The sequence below is a fragment of the Sceloporus occidentalis genome, unplaced genomic scaffold, assembly GCF_023333645.1.
Source record: "Sceloporus occidentalis isolate IW3139 unplaced genomic scaffold, rSceOcc1.0.p SCAF_2, whole genome shotgun sequence".
Taxonomy (NCBI): Eukaryota; Metazoa; Chordata; class Lepidosauria; order Squamata; family Phrynosomatidae; genus Sceloporus; species Sceloporus occidentalis.
The window spans coordinates 136,440,241-136,460,877 of NW_028316982.1; the positions used below are offsets into that span (position 1 = coordinate 136,440,241).

A 20,637-nucleotide genomic window follows, 5' to 3' on the forward strand; every position below is an offset into this window, starting at 1 on the left:
ATCTCATACACACTGACAGATGTGTACAAATATTAGCAAAAGCCAAAACAGTCACACAGGCCTGTTACAGACAGCCAAAATAAAGCTGCTTCGAGTCACAGTGGAGGTATGGTGTTTCAATGATGCAAGCGTCCTAAGAGTCCAGAAGTCGCACCAAAGCCACACTCCATCCCTAAGGACTGGAGCATGGCTTTGGTGTGGCTTCTGGACTCTTGCATCATTGAAACACCATACCTCCACTGTGACTCGAAGCAGCTTTATTTTGGCTGTCTGTAACAGGCCACAGTTTCATAAAATAATGCATTTCCTCTGTCTCTTTATCACTGTTTCTTCCTTCAGAAATACTAATAGCTGGATTGGGGTAGACTTTCATCTGCTATTTATTAGTTTAGACTGCTGAATTATCCCAGTCTCGGGGTACACCAATACACACACGTGGAAATGTAAGGGCTAGGCCTTTTAAATGGTAAGACTGCTTTTGATTTATATTTCCATGGGTGGGAATCTGTGAACGTGTACATATGTTCCAAACTAGAAAAAGTGTTTGTACTTAGTGCACAATGCCAAATGCTGTATGCAATAAGGGTTTCAGTGAGAGCAAAGGCTGCAATGCTTGGAAGATAATGAACCAGTGAAAGGGAACAGAGACATCTCCAATTCATTGTGCTTTGGAAAACAGCACTATTTAGTGAAAGGAGAACCTAGTATGATGAGGCTTTTAATCAAGACCATATTGGAACAGTTGGATGATTTGTTTCTAACTTTATTGTGACTTTTTCTGAGCTGTTGATGCTGTTGTTATTGTTACTGTTGTTTTTGTTAGAGCAATTATAAATGCCAGCATCCCTAGCACTGGTAAACTGGTGCCAGGTGTTCAATAATAGCAAAGTCAATAATAGCTCCTTTTAGGAGAGTGTAACAGTGTAAGCAGTGCTGCAGGCCTTCTCTAGTCTTGAACATGGGGATCAAAGAGATAAAAGGAATGAAACTGTGCCTTTCACTTTATTTTCTAACACTCTGAGGAGCTTTACATGAATTCAATTGTCAGTGACATTGTGTCATTGATCTCTCTTAATATATCTTTTAAATCAGGAGGGCATTTATTTCCCCACCTTATCTCTTTTCAAAGAAGACAGTGTATAAAAGCAGTCAAGTATGTGAGACTACCAAAGAAGTCATAAGGTAGGCTCTTGAAGAAACTATCCAAATTTGCCCAGGAGATTAGGATTTTCATTCCTTTGATACACTGAAACTTTTTATAGTGATAGGCATCATCCCTTACAGCACAATCCTATATGCATTCATACAGGGGTAAGTCTTCCCAAGGAAATGAATATAGAATGGGGAAGTAATTCTTCTTAAATTAGTTCTCACAGAAAGCAATAAATAATTTTAGTAATCTTCTTTCTGCTGCAAGAAAATCTTTGAAAACTGTGCAGTTTTTGAAGAGTATTTGTCGTTCAAAATCTATTCTGTGTAAAATACACACATTTTTGTGTGTGCAGGAAATGGCATATTCTGTTCCACAGGAAATGACATGTGGGATTTTTTTTAACACATTAGGAAACATTTTCTGTGAAAGAAACAGAAATTTCTGCTCAGAAAATTATTTGTGCAAAATAAAACAAAAGTCCCCACCACATATGGATTTCTATGTGGAACAATAAAAAGGGCTTTCAGGATATGTCCATTGCAGAAAGAAGAAGAAAATGGTAGGGCCACTATGTGGACAAGATGGAGAAATGCTAACTGGGGACCGAGAAAAGGTAGAATTACTCAACACCTTCTTTGCTTCAGTCTTCTCAGAAAAGGAAAAGGGTGCTCAACCTGAGGATAATGGAGCAGAGGACAAAATAGGAGAAATGCAGTACAGAATAAGTAAAGAGATAGCACAGGAATACCTGGTTAATCTAAATGAATTTAAGTCTCTGGGACCAGATGAACCACATCCAACAATTATCATCCATCTATACCAGGAAAGATTCTAGAGCAGATGATTAAACAGAAAGTCTGTGAACATTTAGAAGGCAATGCCATAATCACAAAAAAGTCAGCATGGGTTTCAGAGAAACAAGTCATGCCAGATGAATCTAAGATTCCATAATTTTATGATTCTATGACTCTCTATCAGCACTCATGGAAGTCACGAAATCCTGAGCAGCAAATACCTCTCTTAAAATGTCTGGTACGGATGATGCATCCTCATCTACAAGTAAATTCCAGGGGTCTCAAACCCTATGTAATCCCTGCCTGCAGAAAAGACAGTTCTCATTACCACCTATCCCATCTCCCATCTCATATGAGCCAAAGAAATGGGATTATTGCTTGATTGTGACAAGCATTTTGCCACCCATGCTGTACTATTCACCACAGCCTCCCCAGTACAGCTCTCCCAGCAATTGACTAATGTGAACCAGCTGCCACTGGAGGAATCTCACATCCACCCTGGAACCTGTAGTGCAACCGCTTGACAATCAACTGACCAGTTTATGTAGAATCAGGAATCTAACATGCAAACATGCAGAAGACATGCACATAGACCATGAAACGCCAACTGAAGTTTCTGCTGTGAAGATCAGCTCCAAGGCTGCACAGGAAAATTCTTCCCACACAGAGACTGCTGACGCCTTCATAAAGACACTGCTAGACAGTCAGTTTTCTCACAAAGAGACTTTTATTCATCAGGTTCAATATTTACAAGATACACCATCAAACTTCTCTGCCAGATGCCCATATGCAAACTCCACCACACAGAATATTCATCCCTCGTCTTTATATACAGTTTCCCTCTTGGGGTTTTAAGCCCTTCCCCCTCCTGGGAATGTCCTGAGACAGCTGTGACTCTGCAGAATTGAAGCCGGCTGGTTTCACCTCCAGTGCCTGTGTCATCAGCTTCCTATGACTAAGGGCTTTCCAAATGCTGACTCGTGATGGCTGCCACTTGAACTCTGGTATACATCTATGACATTTTCTTGACCAGAGTCCTCTGACAGTTTAAGGGTTCCCTTATGACATGAAACATTGTTGGGTGGCACACATCTAACAGAGATCCCTGTTTCACTGACTTCCTTGCCCAGTATGATATGTCACTGATCCAGGAAACATGGGCTACTAAAGATCTGGAATTAAATGGTTTTCATTCATTTTCAGTTGCAGTGGAGCCTGAGAGAAAGCATGGAAGAGCAAGGGGAGGCATGGGATTCCTGGTCTCCACCACTCTACATGCCAAAACAAAGCCTCTTCCCATTATCATAACATACACCATGGCAGTGCTAACCCAATTTAACCACAGCAATCTGTTGATATTAAATGTCTACATGACTCCGATAAAGAAGAAATCTCAAATCATAAACCTGTAGGCTGAACTGGAAACACACTACTAATCTCATATTCCAGAATCCAAATACATTTGCATTCCTGGGTGAGATTTGAATGCTAGGCTGGCCCCAACAACCATGCCCTATAAACCCAGCACAAATACCCTCCTCCTAACCTTGAGGAAGATGGGACCCACCTCATTTGATGCTCAAAAGACAAGAAATCGAATTTTACAGGCCTATGTCTGGTTCAATCAGTCTTCAGACTAAACCTTTGTACCCTAAACAGTAATCTGAAAAGTGACTGAATGTCCAGCTGAATTCACAGTATGACATACTTAGCAAAACCCAAAATACTAAAACACCAGAGAGCCTTTATTTTGGCATGATGCAAGCCTTTAGCTACCCTTGAAGGATGATACAAGAAGATCAGACAGATTATGCCTTTATGACTCTGGCCAAATAGAGACAACAGAGCACGTATTACTTCAGTGCTCATACTACAGGGACATCCACCTCAGCCTTATTTCACCTCTATTGTAGAAATATCAAGGACACACTAGTCAATTTTACACTTCTTTATTGCTTTTGGACACCAACCCTGATGTAACATATAATATTGGCAGATTCTGTGCAGCTGCAGTTAAAATCTGTCAGGCAATGACCTCTGTGGTAGACTAGTATAAATCTTGTCCTGCCATACAGGATTTTAAAAGGATATTTTAAATACTGTTTTTAACCTGTGTTTTTTACCTTGCTTTTACCTTCTTTTATTTTGTTTCTCTTTTTACCAATACTGGTTTATGATTGTAATAAAGATGAACTGAACTGAATCCTATTGAGAAAACTGATATTCAAATCCCAACTGAGCCATGAAATTTATGAGGTTATTTTGGGGCTGTCATTTTCTCTCAGCCAGATTTACCTCACAGGATTGTTGTGAGCATGAAGTGAGATGAGGGAAGTTGATGTACACAGCCAGTGCTGTGTAAATTTACAGCGCTTTATAAATAAACGTTAATAATAATATAGAAATGTGACTAAAGTCCTAAGCATCTTGTTAAACAGTAACAATGGTGAGCGATCCAGGTGGCACCAAGTCATTGATATCTTGCAATGCTTTTCATACTGTCTGTAAAACAGAGAATAAAATTTTAAATGAAAGATGATTCCTTTCCTTGTGTTTTGGAAAATATTCTGAAGAAGTAAGGAAAACAATATGATGTATTTAACAGAACACCTAACAAGGTTCAAGAACACTGTGACAATGTCAAAAAAATTTTTTTTCATGCATTCAATGATTCTAGCCTTCTCTGCTCTTTTCTCAATCTGACAGATGTTTAGAAGTGAAAATATCCCTAATTCATGCTTACTAAACTGCCCCACATAGATCCTGTATATCAGAAAGAATCCCACTGTGTATCAATGAATGTGTGTACTTTCTACGCTTGTCCAAATATTTACTGGATATTTCTCTGGGGGGCAGGAAAGAGGAGAAATGCATTTCTATATTGGTAAGAAAACATTCATATGATGATAATTTGTTTTGTCCACACATCTCCATGAGTCCCCATGCTGAAAATAAAACATAGTAGGCAGCTGATAAAAAATGTGTCTGCTTCCTTACATTTATCATTATGTTTGAGGCAATTTCCTCCAAGTGCCTCTAGAGAAACTCTACATTTTAAGAAGATTGGCTATTTTACAACTGGAAACGGTGCAAGAAAAGGCAACCAAAATGATTAGATGACTAAAGCAACTCTGTCACAAGGAAAGGTTAGAAGCGGGGGGGGGGGGGGGATATTTGGCCTTCCAGATCTTTCTGGACTGTAGCTCCCATCAGACCTAGTCAGAATAGCTAATAGTGAGGGATGATGGGAACCACAGTAATAACATCTGAAGAGGCATGCACTCCCCAATCTGCAACATTTGAAGATATTTTAAAAAGAGTAAGGAGGGACACAATAGAGATTTATAAAGTTATGCACAGTGTAAAAGAGTACATAGAAATAACGTTTTCTCTGTCTTCCATAAGACTTCTAGGCCCTACATGTCTGGAGTCATCTAGTGGAGCTAACTAAATTTAAATTTATCACACAGGGTTTCTGGCACGCAAATGGAATGGTATAAAAGGGGCTGGGAAGGGAACGGAACTGGTGAGAGATGCATTTCACCACACACCAGAACACTGCCGAACACCACCGGAAGGCATATCCAGAGGAGGCGATTTTTGAGAACTGTTTAGAATAGTTCTCAAAAGTTGCCTCCTATGAGATGGATGGGGAATGGAACGGGGACTTTTGGCGGCAGTGGCAGTGTTCTGATGTGCAGTAAAATTTGTCCCTCACCCGTTCCATTCTATTCCCGGCCCCTTTTGTACCATTCAATTTGCTTGCCAGGAGCCCTGTGCGATAAACTATTCTGTTCCAGCAGGCTTTCCTTATGTTTTTTAAATGTTATACTCCAGGGCTGGTCTCAATGAGTTACAAAGGAGTAGGAACAATACAATTTAAAAAGTTCAGAGTAGGATGGGGAATAAACATACAGCAGTGAAATACAGGAAATAGGAAACTGAAGATAGGACTTAAGAATTAAGGAAGGTCAACTATTTTTATATGAGAAAATATCATTCGGCTACAAACTACAGTCAATTCTCCAGTTCCAAATCAAAGCAATCCAAACTAGAATAATATCCTACACGAAAGAAACATATGCTACAGCATGTATTTTGAATCTTGTGTTGGGGCAGTGGGGAATGACACAATGCCATGTTGTTGTTGTCATTGACTGTCTTCAAATTGTTTCTGACTTATGGCGACCCTAAGGCAAACCTATCATGGGCTTTTCTTAGTAAGATTTCTTCAGAGTGAATTTGTCTTTGCCTTCCTCTGAAACTAAGAAAGTGTGACTTGCTCAAGGTCACCCAGAAAGTTTCTATAACCAATTGAGGATTTGAACACCATTCTTCAGCATCGTAGTCCAGTGCTGAAACCACTACATCCCACTCAGTCCTTCAATGCTATGGCTACGAGTCTGCTACTAGTCCAATGTTTGGAAGTCTAACCTGTTATCTTATCTAGCTGTAATGGAGACAAATTAGTTTATTAACTATAATTTGAAGTTGATTAAAAAATGTTGGCTATAAGTAAACCTGATAAGCATTCATCTTCACTGAATAGCTGTACCTGCAATGTGTAACTTCTATTAAGGTGAGCAAGCAGGGTATGCATATATCATATATCTTCTTCCTGATATCCCAATCATGATTAAAATATACTCCTGTTAGATGTGCATTGGCAAACATGCAAGACCAGACTAAATTTTAGAGATGTTCACAAAGAACCAGAGTCTCTTAAAACCAATCCAGGAGAAAATGTCATACTTCTGGAAAGATTACCTGTTTATTGCAGGGCTTTGCAGACAGATCCTTTTAGTCTCACTCCCTGCAGTGCTGTTTCTGGTAACTATATATTGTATCAAATGGTCTCTTTAAATGAACTAACTTCCCCTCATGTACAAACTCCATTAAGTTACACAGATACCTTCACTCACAGGCACTCACTTTTAGCTTTGGGAAAATTAAACCTTGACCAAAGCAAAAGGATTTGATTGACCCTAGGAAGACAGAAACCAAGTCATGCAAGGACAGGGACAACAATTGGAACCACTTCTTCTTAAACATTACCTCCCCTGAAGATCAACCTATTTTATTCTATGACAGATATTTTTTATACATTTTGCTGTCTAAATTACTGATCTGCTGATATATTTACGCACATCAATTAGAGGCCTACAGCCAAAAATCTTAGTAGTTATATGGAATCTATTCACATATAGATCACTTTTCTCTCTCACGCCTTCCTGTACATGTAAAACTCTACAGTGTCTAGGATTTGTAACAGACCTTGTTCCATTCTCTTTGGGACCTCTTTTTCTTCAGGTTCTTTCTTTCACCCTTCTTTTCTGTATATTGAATGCATTTATTGACTGTCTTCTTTCTTCAGTTATCTAGGCCAGCATTCCTTCCACTTTCTACTGTCCAGAGTTTCTAGCTTCCTCTCCTGTTTAGTGCTTTGGACACCAACAATGTGAGGCTCCTACAACCTGCATGAGGTTTTAATTCCAGCCCAACTAACCAGTGATTCCCATTACAAATGCTGCATTGTTTATTATGTTGTGGGCATCATGATACTGAGCAGATGAAATTATTTCAGATTGTCAGCATCTACCTTGAGCTCAAAGAAATATTTGAATGCTAAGAGCTATGCAATCCATTTACTGAGTCATTTACTCTCCAGTATTATTTGGCAGTTTCAGATTAATTAGGTTGTAAAGTATTGCTATCTATCTATCTATCTATCTAAAGAAGGATCTACTGGAAAAATCCATAAATGAACTGGGAATGTAAATAGTATTTGCACATTTACTTGCCATCAGTAAGAAAATGTGTTTCAATGTGTCCCAATATATTAAGACTTGTCATTAGAAAATAAGAATCAATTGTAAGATTTTTCAGATTTTGAAACTTTTTTGTGAAAACTTCATGCAAAATTTTTCCAAAAAAATATTTTTCATAAACTACATTTTGTGCAAGTACACTATAATGTTTAACTTCCAAAGTTTTTATGCAAAAGATTTCTTGAAGAACCAAAAAACCAAAAACAAAACCCAGTCCTCAAAATTTTGTAAGGAAGTCCTGTAACACAAAATGTCATTGAATAATGTTCAAGCACTCTCCCAAACTTGTCCAGTGTGGAGAAAACTTTTGGAATTCTTTCTTCCTGCATGCAAAAAATGAAAAAATTAGTGCAGATTGATATCACTAGCAGAGAGTAAGAAATTCCATTCCAAGGAAGCTGTTCTCACAGACAAGAATTAATACCTTTATCCTTAAAAACTGCATCATTTTCAAAAACTGTTCACAGCTCAGGTCTTACTGAAAAACAAGTGCTTTCTGCAAAGAAAATGTATTCGGTACAAATTAGGAATATTTTCTGCAAAGAAAACTTGTATGTACAGAAGTAATATACTTCTGTTTGTGCAGAACATTCTGTGTTCGTGGCAAAGCAACATATATGTTATCCACACAGAAAAATTCCTGAACTATCAAGATTCTCATCCATCTAGTAGTCTCCTCATCAGAATTTTCCTACATGAGGAACCCACTTTTCAACTTTTTTAAAAAATGCATAACAATTTGCTTTCTATCCATACCATGTTAACAATTAAATGTTATAACAAAACCCTGCCATCCTTTATCACATGAACAGAGAAAAAGAGAAGAAAGAAGCGACCCATCTCAGTTATTTGTTTCTCTTTGCATATATTCTCCTCTTTGCCTATGATCCTGTGCACAGTACAATAAATTTTACAGGTGAATAGTGGGAACATTAGAGTGGGTGAGCAGGCATGCCTTGGGTTCCAGCTCTAATTTTCATACTATCTAGGCTTGTCTTATTATTTGCATTACAAAATCATGAAAAACAGTTTTAAAAAAGCATTTGCAGCCTGCCAGCAGAACCCTCCAGAATGTAGTCACTGTTAATGAATTAGCAAGTGGCAGAGACTATTTATGCTGTTCTTTCCCAACCAAATGCTAAATTTTCATTATACCAATAGTCTGCACCTTTAGCTGCTTTCTTGGCAGCTATTGTAGAAACAGCATCTTTGGGGAGAAAGTCATAAGGAAGCAGCTTATTAAATTTGGTAAATCATCAGGCTTGTCTGCAAATGCATGGCTCTGTAGTTGATTTAGCTGTTGGCTTTGAAAGTCTGCTGTTAGGTCCATTAAACAGGTCCAGAGTTTAAGCTTCCTTGTAAATTACACACAGAAGAAAAAAGAAACACAGAATCTTGATTTTAAAAGTATTGTAAAAAAAAAAAAAGTACCTGCATTGCAGCATGCAAAGAGGCACCTGAAAGTACATCCAGCATTCTATGATTCTTGATTTTGGTTTTGTTTTTTAAATGATAGATGTGGCTCCAGGATTTTGATCCAAAGTATTTAAATCTCAATGGTAACAATATGATTCCTTGCAAATGTTCTTGCTACCCAACCGCTGGAATAATGAGACCAGACACAAGAGATGGGATAAAACAGGGCCATTTATTGACCTTTACTAAATTCTTAACGGAGCTGCAACTAATACCTAACAAAAATCAAGCATCCCGTGTCTTACCCCAGACCACCTCTGCAGCTTATCAAGGACGATCACACCTGAGCCCTCAACAACAACCCAAAAGCTGGGTCGTTCGCTGGCCACCCACATAAGGAAGTCTAACCACAAAGCCCCCTTCCCAATGCACAAAGATTAAAATCTGGGTTTTTCTTTCAAGCCAGACCTAAGGTCAATTTCTTTCTGCCACACCCCAGGTTGCAAGGCCTAAAGAGGTGGTTCCAGAAATGTCCCTTCCACCCAAATGGTGTCCAAGGTGCTCGCTAATATATAATTCAAATATTCAAGCCACAGAATAGGGCAAGCATCTGCTTAGCCCTTATCTCCCACCTCAGCACTGAGCACCTCTTTAATACCCTTTGCAGATCCATTAAGAAAAGTACATTTCCAGTATCTGAAAGGTGAACGGCGTCAGCTCTGTAGAACTCCAGCCTCTGAAATACAATTGGAGGTGGGGCAAATAGTGGCCTAGCCCAGCCTCAAGGGCTTTCTGAATTTCTCTATTAGCTCACCTTCGGACTGTATCAATGGGAATCAGGTCACCACCACACTTCCTTTCCTGCCGAGGGAGCATGGCTGACCAAATAATGACCATGTCAGGCCAGGACTGCTTGATAAGGCAAAAATCATGCAGGACCTGCAGAATAAGCGCCGTACCCTTAAACAGCCCCAAATCATTACCACCCAGGTGATCTACCAAAACCTGGGGTGGAGGCCCACGGCGCTCCTGAAACAACAATGGCAACAGGCCATGTCAATGCAGACCCTGCTTGCCCATCCAGTGCAAACAGGCAACTTCATCCAGCCCCAAGTGGGTACCAAAGTGGCTTGATCTTGCCTGCTGAGCAGCCCAGTAGATCATGCTCTGGCCACACAGTAGCACTTGCACTCTCGACGACCCAAGGCAGGGATCTGAAAAACAAAGAAACAATAATTAACCTTGAAACAACAATTAACACTGCAGCCTCTTAATGTATCTGTGGTACGCAGCAGATCTCCAGCACGCAATCCGCTTTATGGTGTCCTGTTGAAAGCCCATGGCAGCAGCCATTGATGTGGCCCCAATCGTGAATGAATGGTCACAAAGCAAACATTAGAAAGACCCAAAGCAGTCAAAGCCTTAGATGTGATTTTCCAAAACTGATGCTTAGTTGAGGGCAAAAGACTCTGGTGAACAAACAGGGACCCAAAACTTGTGCCTCTAGCTTGCATATACTGCAAAAGAACCTGTATTGGGCAAATGGCCAAGTCAGAACAGGGATGAAGAAAAATCATTGAACCTTTAGCATGTTGGTCAGTCTTAGAAGACCTAACAAAGAGTGTGACTGACTGACCAACAAAACTAACATCAGAATATAATAAGGCTTTATCTGACCTATCCTGTTTAGATGATAGCATTAACTCACCAATACGCAGTGCACCAAAAAATGCAGTTAACACTGCAGCATGGAACAAGAGGGCCTCATATGGCGATATACAAATACCAGCTCATACCGCTCCTAGACCCTTAAGAATGTTGGGTGACAAAGATGCCCTAGTATCTTTGACCTGGCCCTTTTTCCTGGACCATCCCTTCAAGTCCTTTTTTGATCTGGAAATCACTGGTGTTATCCTGCACTTTTGACCAAAAGGCAAGCACTGACAAATAGCTGTGGACAGACTGTGGTGCTGAAGCCATATCATGAAGATGAATACAGAAATGAAGAAGCTGCTAAACAGGTATGGGCAAGACTTCACCCTGCCAATGCTCCTTTGGAACCTTAAAAATTCGTGTACAGCTCTAATATAGTTCTTCCTTGCAGTGGCAGCGACTGAGAGACCAAGGGCCCTTGTCACTTCCCACTGCCAAGGTTCCATAGATGTTCGGGTATCGGTTCCACCAGCTGAGCAGCTTCGAGGGCCAAATCCCAGAAGCACTCTATCTGTTTACGAGAAAAAGCATCTGGAATAGAATTATTAACACCTGGAACATGCAATGCTGTAAACAGACCCTCTGCAATTTAGATGTCAAGGAACTGATGACAAGGACAACTGACATGTTGTCACATCAGAAGTGTACTGAAGAATTTGCAAACTCCCTAGCCAAAATGCTGACTGCCACTAAAATGGGAAAAATTCCAAGAACTCCAGGTCAGAAGTTATGCTTGCCTGAACCCAGTCCTGCAGGCAAGACTGGGCACACCAATGGCCACTGAAGTATACACCATAACCTATACAGCCAACCACATCAGCTAAAACCTGCAAGGCATCCTGGAGCTTAACCTCCTCCCACCAAAAAAAACACAAAAAACATTTTAGTCAGCAAGAAACTGTGACCAAACTAACTTTTATAGATGATGTAACATGTATCCTATGGTGAGGCTTAAAAATACCACAAGTTGCATCACAAAGGCGCCTCAGAAATGCACACCCAAGAGCAACAACTCTACAGGTAAAGTTGAAATGGCTGATAGGTTCTTGAAATTTGAAGTGTGGCCTTATACCTAAAAAGAAATTCCTGTACTTTTTCCTGAAGTCTGTGGACGTGACCTGATCATCAGGGAGTTTAGACAACTGATTGACAGTGTCAATGGATATCCCCAAGAACTCCAGTCTAGTGATAGGTCCTTCAGTTTTCTCAGGGGCTAATGGAACACCTAACTCATCTCTTATGATCACACCCTGGTCTCACACATTTCACCAGGATTTGTGCCTACTTCATTCACACATTCACACATGCATGGAGATCACTTGTTTTTTAATCATTTCACAGTCAGCAATGCAATAAGTATATCCACTTTACTATCTGTTTTCTTTAAGGTAGCAATAGGCAACATGAGTGCTCTGTCTGTCTTGTTAGCTCTGTGAAAAGCTAGTTCCTACACACAGCTGTTTGTTTGATGAACATCATTAAGTGATGAGCATGAATGTTGGAACAAGCCCTAACCTACCCTTTTCACCACCTCCTCAATTGTACACAGTAGCTGTTAAACTATACTGCTTATGGTAATAGAGCTAAGATAAAGACTAGGCTTAAATTCCCTGAGGATTTGTATAAATTATTTATTCTTTGCCGAGCAAGAGAACTATACATAGAAACTGAACAGAATCAGTTCAAAGTTGCATTGACAAATGATACAATGCTCAAGTTTCCTATGCTGGCCCTTCTCTGTTTAGCACACACCAGATCTTATTTTGAGTAATTGTTTTTGCTTTGGGGCACAACAATGTAAGGGGAATCCTGGCAAATGAGGAAGCAATCAGGCAAAAGGAACTACAAAGATGCAAAAAAAAGGAACTCATAAAGGCCAAATTGTGCAGTACAATCTTAAGATCACCTAAGATATTAGCACTAAAGGTAACAGGACCAATTTTTACCACAGTACAGTTGGTAATTACTTTTTCAGTGCCACCATGTTTATCCACACTGTTTGTGAAGGCTCACTGTAAATATTTCACTATATACCTCAACTTCGTCATAATGATCCCTGCTTTTGTTTCTTGCACTTTGTTACCCTCTGATCTAACATTTTAATTCTCCTTCTCCCTTCCCTTCCCTTCCCCCTCCTCCTCCTCCTCCTCCTCTGGACTGGATGGCCCTTGTGGTCTCTTCCAACTCTATGATTCTATTATATGTATTTAAATCTTACAATCTAAAATGGCAATTCATGCATCATGCAAGATATTTTGCTGACTGGGACAAAGAACACAATGACACCACCCATTCTATTTACCAGAGCTAACTGAACAGTTCATTCTTTCTTCAAAATGGCATCTTTTTCAAAAGAACATCCAACATCATATCAAGAGGCAGTAGGCTACTTTATGACCAAGTGCTAGTGGTTTAACACATTGCTCTCTTCTCCAACACATTGCTGCCACCTCTGAATAACTGCAGCTGGAGATGGCCACCTCACTTTAACTCCCACACTATAAATATTTTATGCTATAATTGAACTATTACTGTGCAAGCTGTCACACACTATTCTTTGTAGTATTTTTTCCTGCAGCTGAACAATATGCCTATCCTTTGGATGTGGATGTGATATTATGTCATGTAGGTTAACTTTTAAGAAAACAATAGGTTTAGTGAACACTTGATGGCAAATCCACATTTATTGTCATGTCTAAAGATGTAGAAATATGTGAAAGTAGCCCAAGCACAAACAATATGGCAGGGCATGGTGACTGCTTTTAGATATGTCACAGAGAATAAGAGCTAACAAATAATTGGGCTCTGCTTTAGAATTCATAACGTATCATTTAAACACTGGCTTTTTAATATACTTTTATTTCACAAGCAGCACGTGACATTTTGGATGTTAGTAAGTAGAGGTAAATTATTTAACACCCACCATTTAAGTGGTTTTCATTGTGTATGTTACTTTCCTACTCTTAGTTTTTGCGCTGCTGAAGAAACAATACAAATGCTTTCAGAAATTGATTTAAGTGATTGTAAATAAAAGCTTTTCAGTTCCTTATTGCCAGTGAATACTTCTGACTATGACATTGTTGCTGTGTTTGCCTGCTGCTGGGTATTGACAAAGATTGTTCTTCATATCAAAAGAGAGAGAAGAGGCATTGTTGGAGTGTGTTCTAAAACAGTGCTACTCAAAGTGGTGGCCTGCGGCTACCAATCCACAGTGAATTTCCAGGAAACTATACAAATAAAATAAAAATATGGCATAAATATGGTATTGGTCCCTGACACATGGGCAGGGGATTGATGGACCACCACCCTCAGATAGCTTGAAAAGCATTGCTTTGAAACAGTGGTTGTCAACACTTAATCTGCAAGATGTTTTGGACTTTAACGTCCAGAATCATCAGCTATGGGGTCATGCAGACTCACAGCTTGGAGCAGCCTGAGGCGGCTCCAGCCCCAATCACCTCCCAATCAGCATGGGACTCTGGCAACTGCATGGCCTGGTCCTGATCCAGGCCACTGCCATGGATCTGAATGGGTTGCCGGCAAAGAAAGAACTTTCTCCTCTCTTTTTCCAGCCAGCTTTTCCTGGCCAGACGTGCTCTCTGCATGGCTTCTGGCTGCTCTAAGGGCATGTGTCATGCACAACCCACTCCCTGAACAGCCAGAAACTGCTCTTTCTTGGCCATTTGTTTCAGGCTTATGCTTGCTAGGACTCCTAGGAATTGAAGTCCAAGACACCTGAGGGATCAATAGTTGAGAACTACTGCTCTAGAAATTTTCCATATCAAAAGATCGGTCCACACAAGCCCCTTCCTTTTGTTCCCACTTGTCAAGTATATCCAGCATTCCTCTTTAAAAAGTAATTCATAACCTTTTTGACAGCTGAAACATTGCTTAATACATTTAATAATACATTATTTGCAGTTTAAAAAAAAAAACAGATGCTCAAATTACAAGGAGAGATAATGATTAACAACATAACAAATTGTGTTTAATTTAAGATAAAAGTGGTATTTTACTATGGTTATTAATATGCTTATTGATATTCTTAAAATCTTGATTGATTAATTATCTACAAAATTATCCAGACACTTTTTGAAAGTTTCATCAGTACAGTGTGATTTTAATACAAACTGAAACCAAAACTCAGTTTGAAGGTTTATAATACAGAATATGACATAGGGGCGAAACAGACACTCCCTTTGCACTGGCTTTGGGGTGGTGTTAGAGCACTCCCAAGCTGTTGTCATGCTTTGTGGTGCTCTGGCAGCATCACATTTATATGCCACATGCTGCAGGAGTGGAACAAAGCTGTGGTGGTGGTGGAAAACCCAGCTTTTTGCCAGCTCAAAAAAGAGCAGTGTTTTGATGCCTCTTTTGGGGCCGGCAAAAAGCCAGATCAGGGCCACAGCATGTGGTTGCCTCAGTTCTGATCCAGCTTTCTCAAGGGTGGCTTAAAGCCACCAGTGTTTTGGAATGTGAACAACTGGATTTGACCCTATTAGGCCCAAATCATTCTCCATAACTCAAGAGTGTCATGCCATTTCTCCTCCCTGTGTTGAGAGGCACAGAGAAAGTGGGTGGTATGTTTTTCAGAGCAGTCTCTGCCACTTCCTTGTAGACAGATGCTTCCTGAAAGAGCCTGCCTGGTACACCATCACTTCTGCTGAGATCAAAAATGGGCATCCAAATATGTGAGCAACAAGGAGGAGGGCTACTTTATCCTTCATTGATCACATTGATCACAAACCACTTACAGAGTGCTAGTTCACTGATAAGTGGTATAGGAATGACTTTGCTGTTGCTATATTGCTGCTTCCTCATGGACAGGAGCTCCCAACACTCCTGCTGGGTTAGAATAGGGATCCCCTGTGATCAACAAGGAAGATGTAAAGGGGGGGGGGGGTGACCTGTTCTGACTTCAAAAGAAGGAACAGCATTCTGAGCAGGGTCTTATAGGCCCATGAGGAAGTGGTAGTGCATGAGTGGACAGAAGGGACAATGCAATGTCAGCCCAGCTGGCCCATGTGTACAGTGACACAGCATCACATTGGATTTGGCCTGGTGTGTGTGATCATAACTGTAGTCAGTCTGAAGCCAGTCTGGACATAATGCTACAGATAGTCCTAGATTAAGTGGTCAGTGTAATCAGGTCCATGGCTATGTCTTTTAATATGATTGTTGCTTGTTGCTGAAAAGGTATCAATGTTGGCATTGTGGGTGGGGACACACAACGGAAAAGCCCTTTCTCTAGACACCCTCCTTTTACACAGAATGGATTTCCATCATTCCACTGCACCCTGATCTACAGTCCACCATGACGTATCATCGTTCCCAGAAACCTTTCAAAACCTCAAGAGATTTCTTCATTAAATAAATGGTAAAAATCAATTGCATGAGCAGTTTCTTTGGATCCAAATGATGAGTAATCCTAGCAAGAGGGAGAAGAGGCAACAGCTCAAGCATCAGATGTTTGATAAGGTGGCAGTAACAGCAGCCCACTGGTTCTTCACGAAGTTTCCAGTGGCTTCCCTCCATTGGAAGACACAGCTTTGGCAGACACCCTTTCTTAGGCCTCCTCAACTAGCCTATCATTTCATATATAGTAGAGCTATTCCCTCTTCATTGTTGTTAGTCCTGTCAATTTCTGTCCACAGAAAGGGTTAGGGGCATCATCTTGCCCTTTGTTCCAGGCAGAAACTGTCTTATGGTGTCTCTGATCCAAACATACATGCTTCATTTTCCCTGCATATCCCAGACAAATGATTCCAATTTATCTTGAAAAATCAAGAATTTCACTCACTGAATTGCCAGCAAATAACATTCATAATATTGTCAACGCCTGACTAGACACACTCCAGGTAGTAATCTGAACAAAACTTTAAAACAAAACATGAATAAATGTGTGACAGGGGCTGCAGCTGTTTTACATTTCTCTCAACATTCTCCTTTTAGCAATTCCTTTCCCTCTTACAACACAGATTGTGTTAAAGGGCAATGTGATTATGAACCAATCAGGGCTGAAGTGTTTCTTGAACAAAGGAAAATAAGATTAGTCATGAGCACTGGGTTTGCCTCTGTTGAACCAGCATGCTAGAACTGGGGAAAATAAACTCAAAGGATTGCTTCGAGGCACCAAAAAATGGGTGCTTTACATCCTCAGCAGACAACAAGCCCTTTTGTACTTTAGACAGATAATCACATCATTATGCTAAATTATAATCTATAAGAACATAGTATACCTAAATGATGAAAATTTGGCTCCATGCTGAAAATTGTAAATCATTTTATGCCAACTGTCAGCAGGAGGACTATTAATTCATATTGTTTCCATCCTAGTAGCAGGAACAGAGACCTTCCTCCCAGTCATCTCTCTTGCAGATTTGCACATTTGGTGTCATTATAATGATCACTCTATAATCCCAAAGTCATAAAGCTGAGGAAAACACAACAGAAGTTTCAAAAGTAAACTTTATTTTTAAAACGAGAGAGGGAGGGGGATATAAGCACACAATTTGAAGGTCAGTATTGCTGTGGGGACTAAGCCATTGTGGGCAGCCATCTTGCTTTTCCAAAAACGAATTGCCGTTATAGGGCATTCAGACTAGAAAAAGAAGGCTGCTGGCCGAGATGTTATTTGAAGTACAAGCAAATGTTTAGAAGAGGAGAAGGAGGAGGAGCAGAGCAATAACAACACATCGTTTTGAAGGAGCAAAGCACTGAGGCACCTCATCTTTAAAGGTAGGTACATTCTCACATGAATGTGGTATGATTTCACCTATCTTGGAAAGCTGCTCTCACATAGATATTTGTAGGGGCTGAATGGTTCCCTCTTAATTGGTTTAGCCTGGAAGGGGATGGAGGGAGATATATCACAGTCTGAATGTTCATAAACATTTATATTTATGGATGCAAATCATAGGATTTGCAAATCATTGGAAGAGATCACAGGGACCATTGAGTCCAACCCCCTGCCATGCAGGAATACTAAGCACCCTCAACAGATGGCCATCCAGCCTCTGTTTAAAACTTCCAAAGAAGGACACTCTACCACACTCTGAGGATTTGCATTTACAAATATTTGTATTTACATTAATATTTGTATTTACAAATATTAATTTGTAAATACTAGTTACAAACCTAATAAGTATGGCATGCGTCAGACTCATTATTAACAGTCAACTCACATCCACTACACAATACCATTTTTTAAAATTACATTCCTATTTATTTTTTAATTCCTATGATGGTCCACCTTATTTGCTCCAAACTCCAGGTTTTTTTTTCTTTCCCTTCTTTATGACCTGACCATTCTTTACTTCCATCCCTTATATTTTCATAATGTTTATGTTGTGTCACCTTTCTCTTTATTCAAACACCCAAATGAAGAAAAACTTTGTTTTCATGATCCAGGGTACTACAGGTGCTGAGACATAGGCCACATGCATATCCTCAACCCCATCCTGATCTTTCTCACGCTTGTCCTTGACCATGGTTTATTCTGGGGGTTTGCCACAACATTTACAGTAGGAGGATTTGGGATCACTGATACCACACACTGAGGGGTTCACAGAAAGAACCAATGTGGCTGAAGTAGCGACAGATGTTAGTTGTGCTGCCACCAAATCATAGCATGGCCTGCATGGTCACCTTGCCCAGAATGTCTTGTGAGACAAGTAGGAGGTGTGCCAAAGGTGTGAGATGAGACAAGGAGGGCAAGAAGTGTCAGTGGGAGGATGCAACAACAACAGAGATAGGCATAAGGTGATGGAAAGTATGAAAGGGGAGAGAGGTGGCAGAAGTTGGGGCAAGAAGGAAAGGGAGAATGGGTGTTGCAAGCAGCAAAGTATAAGAAGCAAGGGAGGAAATATGGTGAAACTGAGGCAAGGAAGCAAGGAACCAGCTACAGCGTAAGGAAGGGAGACATTGGCGGGATACAGACCGCCGCTTTGCGGCGGTCTCCCGCCGGCGCCATTTGCTCCGCGAGGGAGCCGCAGCAGCCAAACCGCGCGGCTCCCGCGCGGAGCAAAAAAGAAGCTCCATTTCGGAGCTTCTTTTTGCGGCGCCTTTATGACGTCGCAAGGTGCCGCTGGCGCATTCGCGATGTCATAGGCGCCGCGACACGTCTGGACGCTATGCGTCCAGTACGTAAACATGGCGGCCCCCATGTGGAAGGGGCGCCGCCATGTTGTACGTATTCTATACGTACTAGGGTTAGGGGGTGCGGAAGCACCGCCCCTTCCTAACCCTAGTACGTATAGAAGACGTACTATATGGCGGTTTGTATCCCGCCATTGTGGAGGCATGAGGTGAAACTAGAGCAAGGAAAGAGTAATGTGTAATGGGCAAAGGAAGCAAGTTCAAGGTGAGGCAAAGTGCAAGGGGAGGTGATGTGGTTGGTAAGTCTGTCCTACTTTTACTCAGCATATTCTCTTGATTCAGGTGGTAGTCATTCTCAGGAGCTTCCCATAATATATTCAGTGGCCTGCAACTTTTTGCTATCATAATAAATATTTATTTATTTATTTATTTATTTATTTATTTATTTTGTAATGAAAACAAAATGATGATACTGATCCAGTGAAAATGAAGTACACAAATTTGAGTGAAAAAATGAGGATGGGGAGAAGGAGGAGGAACTTATTATTGATTACCCCAACCACAACAAGAAAGTACATGGACATTTTACATGGTTTTCTGCTCTCTGTTGGTCCCCACAAAAACCTTGTTAAGGTTAATTCTCTCAGAGATTGTAAATACCCATGGTCATATGGTAACTTCCATGATCAACCAGGGATCTGAGCTTGGGTCTCACTATTTCAAATCTACTACCTAAACCATTGTATTATTTCTTGCAAAAAGTAGTTTTTAAAAATGATATGAACTCTGAAATAGAGTAGCAGAAGTTATGCATTAATTAATATGTTGACTCTCCACAATTAAATTGCAAATATATAATATTTATAATTATAATTTGGATAATATGTAAATGAGAGATGCCTAGATTTGGGAGAATGGACTATGAGATCTTAGCAGCAATAAAATTCATGGCTCCTCACACTCGAAATACCATGTGAATTTGGCCCTTTCCCCTGCCTGTTGGGAGGAGATGCTCTGTATGCTGAGCCCTCTATGTGGATATAACAGAAATTATAAAAGGATTAGGTTTGCTAGACTTCTGGGCCTGACCTTGAGACTCCAGTTTTCATAGATCATCTCCAGGAAGGAGACAAAGAGGCAAATTCTCCAGGTTTTCTTTGGAGGGGAGGGGGTTGCTGCTGGTGGATCAGGTTCAGCCAAGAGGAAATGAATGTGTGCAAATCTCCAGCTCAACTGCATAACAGCAACAATTTTCAAGGCTTAAATGATCTGTTGCTGCAATAGAGTCTGCACGGGGTCTTTGTATTTACTTAGCTTTCCTTCCAGTTATTTTAGCAATAGACCTCACCCTGTACTCTTCATCATCTGACCTTCTCTGCTAGAAGCAGATAGGATAGATTAAAGGTTTCTTATTCCATCTCCCTAAGTAGGTGAGAAAGGTTTGTTGTCTCATTTCACCTTATGAGTTTTGTCTTAATTCGTAACAAGAGCATACATTATCTGTCTGTGTGTTTGCATGATGAGCTGTGGGCAAATGTGGTTGGTATTTAACACATAACACTTAATGACATTACCAGCAGCTCTCCAAAGATTTCAGGTTTTGCTCCAGAAATGACTCAGGGTCTGGGATAGCCCT

The 20,637-nt window shown here is 40.4% G+C and overlaps 1 pseudogene; it reads right to left on the reverse strand.

The window, feature by feature from the left end:
- Nucleotides 1–9,768: 9,768 nt before the first annotated feature.
- LOC149319075 (uncharacterized) lies at nucleotides 9,769–15,725 on the reverse strand (annotated as a pseudogene).
- Between the last annotated feature and the right edge of the window lie 4,912 nt (nucleotides 15,726–20,637).